Source organism: Ambystoma mexicanum, chromosome 8 (assembly GCF_040938575.1).
Source record: "Ambystoma mexicanum isolate Mex_15411 chromosome 8, UKY_AmexF1_1, whole genome shotgun sequence".
Taxonomy (NCBI): domain Eukaryota; kingdom Metazoa; phylum Chordata; class Amphibia; order Caudata; family Ambystomatidae; genus Ambystoma; species Ambystoma mexicanum.
The window spans coordinates 178,044,432-178,055,729 of record NC_090929.1 but is presented as its reverse complement, the minus strand read 5'-3'; the positions used below and the strand labels follow the sequence as shown (position 1 = coordinate 178,055,729).

The following is an 11,298-nucleotide window of genomic DNA, read 5'->3' as shown; positions in this document are numbered from 1 at the left end:
TGTAATTCTATTTACATAATCAGAGACTGCATATATATATATATATATATATATATATCAAACATTATATAGAATTTAAAAATATTTCACAAAGCATTTAATAAGAACATTGAGCTACTTAAATATATTTAAAAAATTATGTATGCTTTGAGGATATCAAATATTAGAATAATGTCTACTAAAACGGAAAGAAACAGCATTTCGAAGATGGCCGCCTTTTTCCCCAGCAGAGACCTACACTCATTCGTCCTTCATTTGTGTCTATGAGTGCAGTGACCCAGTCCAGCTCCTGCCTGACAAGCTCCGCAGTTTCCGTAGTGTACCAGTCTTGGTCCTTGGAGTTTACGTTGAACAGCTGACGTCTCCGAAGAGCACCGAAAAAGGAACCGCTGGAAAGGACTAGAGCTGTATGTGACGCAATAACGCCGGTTGTGTGACGTAAGAATGTACACGTCGGCCAGCCGGATGTTCAAGATGGCCGGTGTGTGGGGATTTCTGTCCCTAAGCTAGCAGCCGAGGTTCCCCAGTCCGTGACAGCGGCTCCCACTGGCCGAGGCACTTCAGGTACAGTGGGGTAGGAGACAGTTGGATCAAAGTGGACTGTAACTGTTATTAAATATCTTATGGAGAAGGAGACAAAGCTGTGAGCAGCATTAGCAGCCTGAGAAAGGTGAGACTGGGCTGGAAATAATAATAATAATAACTTGACTGGCTGACACCAATTTACTAGCCTTTCATCATGATGAAATGACAACTCTAATGGTGCAGAGCCGTATGAATGGCAACAATAATCTGATGATGGGAACAGAAGGCAGTGCCCATCATTCCTATTCTGAGAAGTGAAAGACCAGTCAATGTATTGGCATTTCCAAAACAATGTAAGCAATTCAGTTATCGCATTTTGATTACTAATACATTACATTATATTTTCTTGATTTGGATAACAAGAGTTCTAAACTCAGAGTTACCACTACGTCTTGTATCGAAAGTTTGTTATAAAGTAATGGATTCAGGGGTTTATGCTTATCCTTACTTGATTGGGAACATTCAACGCATATAATTCCAAATGTTTATTTTGTGCTCTGCATGTTTCGCTGTTCAATGTCCCCATCAGCCATTTATCGTTTTTTTTTAATAGGAAAGATGCACTTTTCCGTTGTCTCATTTTTGCTGACCATAATCACATATTATTTTACTTGTAGTTTCATGAGATGGTCGATTATTCCTGTTTGTGTTGTGCCATTGAATATTATAATGTTTCCATCAGTGCTATTTCTGTACAGACCGCGAGGGATCTTTTTTTCTTGCATTTGTGTCCATTGATACTACTGACGTTTAGGAGTCCGGGTTGTAATTGCCGCTGTTATCAATTTAAGAATGGGTTTGATGCCATGTGATCACCGTACGTTTTCTAATGCGGGTTTCTGACTTGCCGCAAATAATGACCCGAGCATAGGTACGCTTTCTTGCTAGGACCGTGGATGTCGACAGAAGCCTGCATTCAAGTAGAGGAACTCTGGTCTGTACAGACGGAGCATTGGTCATCTATGTTTAAATAGCAAATAATGGTTTGAGAGTATTTTGTATATTTATATACCATGTAACTTCAAAGGTATTCAAGGGCTTTCAATGTTTTTGGTGTGATTTGGTCAGTGGTCTTTCGTGGTGGTGTAGTATCCGCAAGTTGGTGGAACAACTGGATTTTGCTAAATCTTGAGTAGTCTGTTTAGGTTGGTTAGTAAGATGTTCGCTCCATAACGTGACACTTCCAACTGAAAAATCGTCCCCGTTTTGCTTTATTTTTCGTTTTTCACTATTTTTGCTCTATGCTTGGTTTCTTTCATTTAGTTTAACCCTTGGTATACTTGGTCTTTTCTGTCTGTGCATACCGTGACTGCAATTCTGAACATTGAGCCAATGTAGTTTTGAGAATCGGAGTAAGAGCATATATTCCTTAGAAATAATGTTGTCATGCATACACAGATCTACGAAGGGACGAATTAGGAGTGATATTTTTAAAGCCAGTCACTACATTTGCTTCTGTTCATTTCCCATGACTTACTGAATTGCATAGGGCTTACTGTTCATTACGTTCTTCTTCTTCTTCTGTGATTCTTATTAGTAGGCTAAATATGTTATCGTTATGCAACTGGTGACTTCTAGTGTTCTGGTAAGTACCAAGTGCTCCCACCCTCCCCTCAAAATGGTCCAAGCTGGCAGGTGGACCCTTTGTCTCGAGAGAAAGATGTTTTTAAGAAGGAAAATCTATGTGTATGTTTATTTCCGCTTTAAAAACCATAGTCCAGGAAGTTGTGCGTTACTTGAAATCAACTCGTTCGACTATCTAGTTATTGCAAACACTATATTCATGGTTATAACAGCCTTTAATCTCTAAGCCTTTTCATTCCCCTTGGCATTCGTTAAACAGCCAATGTGAATGTAGTATTGGTTTAGACGCACTATTTGTTTAATTTTATGAATGCATGTGATTTAATTTTGCTTCAAATGTGTAGCTTAATGATCTACTGGAAATAGCAGTGTATTAAAACATGGTTTGTGCTGAAATGCAGCGCTATCGTGTGCGCCACGTACCGGTTTGTTGTCTAACGTGTATTGTTCCACGACTGCATTTGACACGTGTATAACTGCTCAGCTCACACGCTTCTGCAGACTAGTGACACTCGTCCTTTTTAATTGTGTAGCTTCCAATTGATGTTTCAGCATACACTGCATACACTGTTAGCTTGCAAGTAAGCGCTTGCATCTGATGTGGGCAAGCCTGTGATTCGAAAGTTCAAATTACGACGGGGCTTGCTCAACCCTTATATCAACCTTCCGCGATCGATACTTTGAATATCATTACATTGGTAACATATATTATTCCAGCGCTGAGAACTGGGCGGAATCCACCATGAAGAGTTAGATAATGTTATTGCTCGAACAGACCAACCAGGAGAATTCACTGTGCCTTACATATCATTGTTTCATTAGGATGGATACATTTGATCTTTTTTTTAAGTCTAAACATTTGTTGAGGGAGAGTGGTGATTGTTGCACTGTATTTTTTATGGCCTCTTTCTTAGTGCTAGCTGCAGTCTGGGTTGTGGGAGAGGTGTACGCATGGGTTCTATTGCTGCAAGTATTTGGCAGAAGGATTTGGATTCACCCAGTAGAAGACAGGATGTTCGTTTAGTTGGGGTGGACAAGTTTGCATATTTCTCCCAGCAGAATGCCCTGAAGGGTTGCTTTGTGTGAGATTTGCTCTTCTGGTTTGGCATGTGCGTTGTGAAGTTGTGTGAGAGATTGCATTTTGTAATGTAAGGTCTACTGTACAGAGAGTTTACTGTGATCAATATGGACGCAGCAGCGACCAGCAACCTTTTCCCAACCACGAATGATGAGATGAAGGGTTGTCCTCAAAGACACAGGGTGTTTGTTGACAGTTTTATGGCAGAGGCTTTCTAGAGCTTTCGTCTAGCTATAAAGCGCTGTGCAGCTGCAGATGAGGAAACGAGAGATGATCCAGGAGGGTGGTAGAACTGGGTAGTAAAGTCCAACCGGGTTCCGGTGATCAGTGAGTGGCTGACAAGATGTTCTTTGAAGACCTAGCGTCTTAATTTCCTTTTTTTAAATAGCACGAGGGACAGCGACGTCCTGATGTAGCTGAAGATACCATGCAATAGCTTTCTTTCTCGTTTTTCCCTTCTGGCAATTTTTGTTTAGCAGTCTGGCAAGATCGAGGCTTATTGTGCTGCACTGGCTGTTGTAGGCTGTGACTTGTTTAGGCCAGGTTGGAGGGAGTCTTGTTCGGCACTGCAGTGATGCAAGCTTCACAGAGGCAAAAAGTCCAGCTCCTTGAAGATGGGTTTCCTATGGATGGATTTCTGTACGCCTTTGTGACAGACTGGCTTGCTAGATGGCTTTCATTGGAGCTAGCTGTGATGCTAGGCTTACGCTGAGGGCATTGTAACTGTACATGTGGGAGAGGCTGTGGGCTTGGATAGGAGTTCTGAAGTCTTAGGCTTGGATGAAGGGCTTTATGATTGATTAGATAATGCACAGGTATGTGATCAGTTTTGACAAATGTAGGCTCTGCTTGAAGTGAGTATTCTAGGGTGGCCTGATCATGGAATTTCCCCAGCATTTAGTTGTTGACTGTTAACCCGATACATTACTCAATAGGTTGGTTCGTTACTGCATTTGTGGATCCGTGTATGTTATGTTTTATAAAGTGCAGACTGAACTGTTGAGCAGTAAAGCACTGTACAATACTGGGTGCAGCAAGCCTCAACATTTCCACGTTCTACTACCCATGAACTAGTGATAATGGACTCTTTGCAAGTAAGACATGGTGTGCTGTATGCATGTGGTAAACTGAGGGGGCAAGTGACTTTATCCCTGGCTAGTGCTTGCAACTAGACAATTGGACCCCACGGTACAGTAATAGGTTACAATAATAATATGTACGTAATTGGAGTGCTCTACTTTTAAGGGTACACTTGAAAGACATGGGAAGAAGGTTATGCTCGCTGTGGGCAAATTGGAATGTGCTAGGATTTGGTTTACAAGGAGGCATAATGGTGTGTGTTATCTCAGCAAGTATAAGTCCATCAAAAGGTGGATTTTATAAGGCATTTTTAGAATTCAAGAACATGATCCTCGATTCTTATTTCAATGGAGATGGCTCAATCCTACTTCACTTTGCATGTGATGTTATGACTTATTTCCTCCATGGAATCTTGTACGATTTTTCACGACAGCCCTATTTTGCACACTTTGGTTTGCAATAGTATTCTCCTTTACTTTTCATAAAGTAGTGTGGAATCAGCGTTATTTAAAATGGACAGTAATTGCGCGTATTTTTTAGATCACTCAGATATTCAACTTTTTAAGATGGAAAAATGATTTGCACAAATACGCCTATCTTCTATACGAGGCTTGTAGCCCTTTTTGAGCAGCGTGGCACAACCATATCCTGTTGTATAAACGCACTTTGTTTTCAGTTGAAAGAGCAGATTGAGTTGTACTCTACTGACGTGGCTTCGAGATACACAATCGCCCTCAATGGAACACGGCCCTCGTTCCCTGTGGCAGGACTTTTAGACCTCAAGCAGGTCCTGTCTTAAGTGTCATGTTGATTGGAAAGTAGTCATATTAATCTTTCTTCGTAGTGCATAAAGATGCAGTGTGCTTCTCATGCTTACTAAGTGAACACCTTGTTTCCTCTGTCGTGGACAGCCGATTCATTGACCTGCAAAGAACGGTATTTGATGGTGGGCTGTCTTTTTCGCTGAAGATATAATTTTTTATGGGATAATAGGTGCCTTTTGTTGGCATTTGGCTCAATCGCTTTTTTGTGTGTTCATTTGCGGTTGTTGCACAATTGCATAGGAACTTCTGTGCAGATTGCAAATGACCATGTTGCGTGCAGGCATTGCTGCTCCATCAGATGCTGCTCAAGGAGCAGTGCAGATATTTTTTTTCTCTGAAAACGGCTTATTGTACGTGTCATACCTTTTGTCATTACTTCTCTTCGTAGGTTATAGATTACTTTGCATCACTGGTCAGATGCTTGAACAAAAACAATGCAATAGCAATGTTTGCTTTTCCTTATTAAAAACGTGCAAGCTGCATTACTAACATGGTGCGCCATACTCTACAAACAAACCAGTTTCCTGGTAACATCCTGGTTGGCAGTCTGCACAGCGATGTGCAGCACCTAAACCAAGGTTGGTAGGTGGACTAATGTACAAAAGTCTTTCAGTGCAGTGCTCTTAGTTGATTAGTAACTTTTCCTATTATTTGAACTTAGTAAATATTTTACAACCATACAAAGGCTTTTTTTGTTGTGTGAAAACGCAGATATTGGAGCAGCGATATGGCATGTAGGGTGAAAACATGAATCGCTTTTACTTGTTTAAGTACTTTAAATTGTGCACCGTGCCTGCTTAGGAGGGGTAGACCCTTTACTGTTGTTTAAACCCGGTAGACTGTATCCCCCTTTCTTTTCCTTTTTCTTCAAGAACACATGTTTGAAGGCAAAACGCAAGCTTTATGGTGCATTAAAAACAGCATTTTAGGCCAAGCACATGCCTAGTGATTAGATAATCTATCCAATTTGTATTATATGAAAATCTATTTAACAGTGAAACTTGGGAGTGCATTTTGTGCTATTAAGTATATTACTAGCTATTAATGTTGGACTTCTCTTCTTCAAAGATGCTTTCCTGGTTCCCTTCTTTGTAATTCTTTCTTTGGTAGACGTTCAGTGTGAATTAGTAGAAAAGTGTTTATTTTTTTTTTTTTTTTAATTCTTTTTTTTTTTAATGAAGTTTAATATTTCTTGATAAGTAAAACCGTTTCATACAAGTAAGGGGAGGTTGCTGCCTTTGGGTACGAGTTGTAAGCACATGCCAGAGTTTGACCCCAAGATGTTTGACAAACGTAATCATTTTTTCGTTTTCTTAACAGCAATACTTGCCTCTCCACACAGGGCAATAAGCAAACTTTTGTATGCAAGATTGATCTATTTTTGTGGGTGTATTTATTTATTTTTTTTCTAGGCGAAAAAAAAAGTTTGCATTTGAGCTAATTTGCATACCCACAATGCCTTGCGGTTGTGGCTCAGAACTGGAGGTGAACTTCCAGCGATGGCTACGAGGCAGTGTTGTGAAATGTGTGACTGGTTTCAAATGGACTTTCCTACTTTCACATTTCAGTTGAGTTCTTTTTTTTTTTCAAACCTTTTTAAATCCACCATAACTTTCTTGATGTTGTGAAAACATGGCCAAATCTCCAACAACAATGCTTTCTGGACTATACTGCACTGATGATCCCTAATAAGGGTGAAGCTAGGTATGTATCTGTCTTGTGTTGCTTAAAGGCATGGTCTAGTAAAAAATGTTATTTAAAAAATAGATAGGCAACATAAAAAAGAAAATACTAGCATTCTCTTTTTTAAAACTTCCTATGTAAAATTTTGAGCTATTCAAGCTCAAAATTCGCAAAAGCAAGCACATGGGCGCATCCTTTTTGTGAAATGGATGCCCTCCTGTGCTGGCTTTTGCTTTTGCGGCACTAATGAAGGAAAAGCCAGCCAGCTGTAGTAAACAAAAGCTACCGCTGGGTGGCTCTCCCTTCATTAGTGCTGTACGCGGAGGACGGGGACTGGAGACCAGAGCAGGAAAGCTGCAGCTGAATCTTGGTAAGTGCTATTTATTAAAAAAAAAAAATAAAGCACTAGCTGTGTTTTTTTTTCTAAGTTTTCTGGGCTGGAGGAGCCCGGAAAACTTAGAAATAAAACCGCAGCTTTAAAAACGTTGTATTTATGTTTGCGGTCGCTTTTGAAGCGGCCGCAAACATAAATACAACTTTATTGTGTTGGAAAACGCTGCAGTTTTTCTTTCCAAGTTTCTCAGGCTGCTCCGGCTCGGAGGAGCCTGAGAAACTCGGAAAGAAAAACCGCAGCGTTTTCCAAAACCACCGCGTTGTTTCTGCCTGAATCTGCTTTCCCATTTGGGGCTCTCGGGCTCCCCATGGGGAGCCCGAGAGCCCCAAATGGGAAATCAGCTGTAGGCAGAAATACTACGCGGCATGTAAACACAACTGTGTTGTGTTTCTGCCTGCCTTGGCTATCACTTTGGGTCTCCGGTGCTGGGAGCCCCGGAGACCCAAAGTGATAGCCACAGCAGGCAGAAACACAACACGGTTGTGTTGGAAAACGCTGCGGTTTTTCTTTCCGAGTTTCTCAGGCTCCTCCGAGCCGGAGCAGCCTGAGAAACTTGGAAAGAAAAACCGCAGCGTTTTCCAACACAATAACGTTGTATTTATGTTTGCGGTCGCTTCAAAAGCGACCGCAAACATAAATACGTTTTTAAAGCTGCGGTTTTATTTCTAAGTTTTCCGGGCTCCTCCAGCCCGGAAAACGTACAAAAAAAACTGCAGCTAGTGCTTTTATTTTTTTTAAAAATAGATAGCACTTACCAAGATTCAGCTGCAGCATTCCTGCTCTGGCCTCCGGTCCCCTTCCTCCGCGTACAGCACTAATGAAGGGAAAGCCACCCAGCGGTAGCTTTTGTTTACTACAGCTGGCTGGCTTTTCCTTCATTAGTGCCGCAAAAGCCAGCACAGGAGGGCATCCATTTAACAAAATGGATGCGCCCATGTGCTTGCTTTTGCAAATTTTGAGCTTGAATAGCTCAAAATTTTACATGGGAAGTTTTAAAAAAGAGAATGCTAGTATTTTTTTTTTTATGTTGCCTATCTATTTTTTAAATAAAATGTTTTACTAGACCATGCCTTTTAAGCTACGTATAAAGCAGTACTGCCCTCTTAGACAAAGACAATTTTTTGGAGAAAAAGGTTTGCACTTGAGCTAATTTGCATTCTAACAATACCTTGCTGTTGTGGCTCAGAACTGGAGGTGAACTTCCAGCGATGGCTACTAGGTGGCTCTGTGGAATGTCACTTGGCTCAAAAGGGCTTTCACATTTCGTGTGTGTGTGTGTGCGTGTGTGTAATTCTCTGAAAAAACCCTACTTAAGGTGCAGTTAAATTGCACAGATTTACCACCACAAAACACTTGAATTTCAGCATATGTGGGAAGTCATGACCAGCTTAACTCCGGTTGATGTCCCCCATAATACCATTTTGTATGCCACTGTCAATCCCTTCTCTTATAATATGCCTGTGCTCATGGGCTTTGCAACGGGAGCACGGGCCATGACTTCCCACATCCGCTGAATTTCAAGGATTTTGTTGCGTTAAATTTGCACAACTTAACTGCACCTTTAACCTCCTCTTTCGGTGAGCTGGCCTCCTCTGACTCCTCTTTGCCACAGCCACACAGACTTTCTGGGGCCACAGTGCCATTGCACTGCAACTCCTCCACTCAAAACGCTGAACATTTCTGTTCTCTTAATGCTTTGCTTGTGGGGCACTGCCCCAATCCCTGCATGCAATCCAATGGGCGGCCTACTTTGCAGATTGCTTCATTTTCGTTTTTTACAGGCCCTGGGATTGCCACCTTCTGCTTGGTAAAAACAACCTAACGGACTGCTCAGCTCAGTTCTAGCTGCTCACAAGGAGGATCTGCGCTCCAGCTTCTCTGGAACAAAGCTTCAGATGAGAACTCTATAGTGTTTCTCGCAGGACTGAAGATGGTGCCTGCGCCGGAGAACAGACATGTTGGCCAGGTTGCCCTCTGGCTCCAAACCTTATCCCATTTTATCTATTAATTACGAATACTTTTGCATTTCTAACCTCGTGGTCCCAAGAGAGAGTATTGAATTGCTTGGATTTGATATTTTTGTTTTTCTTTCTTCAAGTTACTCTGGTTTCCTGAATAAGCCAACCAATTGTAGTTCTTTCAACTGGTTCAGGTGATTTGTTTTGCAGCGTTTCCGATTATTAGTCCTTTTTCAATGGCAATAGCCAGGTTTGACATTGCTGGGAGCTATTTAGCACCTGCTTCAAGCATAGGGGAGCCTAATAAGCTTCATACCAACAGGTACCAGGAGCTACCTTGGGCAAACTGCTGCTATAAAAATATACATATGTGACATTAGCTTTGGGTATTTGAGAATGCAAAAAAAAAAAAATTTGGAGGCATCTAGCACACATTTAGGTTAAATATATGTGCTACAATCGCCTATCAAAGAAAGGCTGGTGAGCTATCTCACTATTTATTCTATGCACAAGGAAACATTCCATCACAGATATTATGTCATTTATATTTATTCATAGGATGCAACTTACAATGCCCTATTTGGGCTAGATATCGAGGAGGAAAGATCTTTACAACCCTCCACAGGTGAGCGGAATTCCCCTGAGATAAGACTGGTCATACTATCCTAGATTAGGACACAGTTGACCAAAATTAATAAAGATGACTAAGGATTGAAGTATAGCCTAGATTTATCTATTCATCTCACACAGCAAAAGCAACCTGAAATACAGGACTATGATATACATCTTAGCCTTAATCTAAACGGGAACAGACTTATTTTAAAAAAAGGTGAGATTACAATTCTAATGGGACACCCCTATTGAGAGGTTTCAATTTATATATTACTAGCATCGCCAACAGTAGTTCCAATGCACTAGTAGACCATTTGGGTCACAGATTGCATGTTGTGGCGACACAGTGTGCACTTAGTGTCTCAAAACACATCCTCAATTGTGGTAATTTTAATGGCATGTAAGGTAGAGGGGCCAGAATCTCAAGGTGTACATCACTTGCCCCCACCTGCATTAATACAATGGCATGTGACTCGGACACAATATGTAGATGGCACAAAGGCCTAAGAATTTAAAGAAGTTTGAAATATTGGAATATTCAGTGCTGTCAAAATGTGATCTGGCCAGCTTGGTTCCCCCCAAATTTAACCTGTATTTGTCAATTTCTATTTCTTTACAGGAGTGTATTTCAATGCTCATTATTCTTGACACATATGCAAGTATGAATCATAAGATGTATATGAATATTGGCCCAGCCTTGATAAAGACCTAAAGCCCGGCCGAAACACGTGTTGGCACAAGGGCAATGGTAATGTTCAGATACTCTAACCTTTTTGGTATGTGTGTATGGAATTATACATTGACGCACCATGTCACCTAAATGTACTGTGTGAAATATTAACTTGAGTGTACATGTTAAAGGAATTTATTTTGCGCAGCGTCACCAAAGGGTTGGTCCCCAAGCGCTCTGGCGGATCTGTGAAATAAGAAGGGGGCAGGGTGGGTTAGTCGGTAGAAGGGGGGAGTAGGAGAGTGAGAGAGGTGGTGTGCTGTTGGAGGCTCCAGCTCGGTTTACACCGTGCGCTGTGTTTTGGTGTTAGTATTGGACCCGAGCGAGACCACGTGTGCTGTTGGTGTTTGTGTTAGTTTGTTGTTGATGCAGTGTGGTGAAGTGCATGCGGTTTGCTGGGCGAGAGTAGGTTGTGTGAATTTTCGGGTAAGTTAGGTATGCAGAGATTTGAAGGGTAGGGCTAGTGGGTGAGAATCCTAGTTGTGGCACGTCTTGTCCGGTTGAAATTATATTACTACTGGTGAGATTAGTTGCTACTATCCTTTGACCCTCTGAATGTAGAGGGTTTAAGCGCGGCGCACTCCCTGTTGTATTCTAATGAACTATGTATAGTGGGATTGGTGTGTCTGTTCTCCTCCTTAGGGATCGGAGCAGGGGTTGTGGTGTCCCCTTTTCTCTACTATTTGTGTGAATTGGCTACTAGAACTTCAGGTGTGGTCCAGGGCCCGGATGCTATGGATGAGTCTTCTTAAGTGCTTCTGTCTTGGTCT

General features: G+C 41.4%; 1 protein-coding gene across 6 annotated transcripts in view; it reads left to right on the top strand.

The window, feature by feature from the left end:
* Positions 1-286: 286 nt before the first annotated feature.
* SEC16A (SEC16 homolog A, endoplasmic reticulum export factor) overlaps positions 287-11,298 on the top strand; it is a 1,467,667-nt gene continuing 1,456,655 nt past the window's right edge. For 4 of the 6 annotated variants that reach the window (XR_011268503.1, XM_069609587.1, XM_069609588.1 and 1 more), the window contains exon 1: positions 287-564. The gene's annotated coding sequence lies outside the window, so the exon portion shown is untranslated. Of the gene's footprint in view, positions 671-694; positions 879-11,298 lie in introns of those variants that run through there. The other 2 variants (XM_069609585.1, XM_069609586.1) reach the window with 2 other exon arrangements.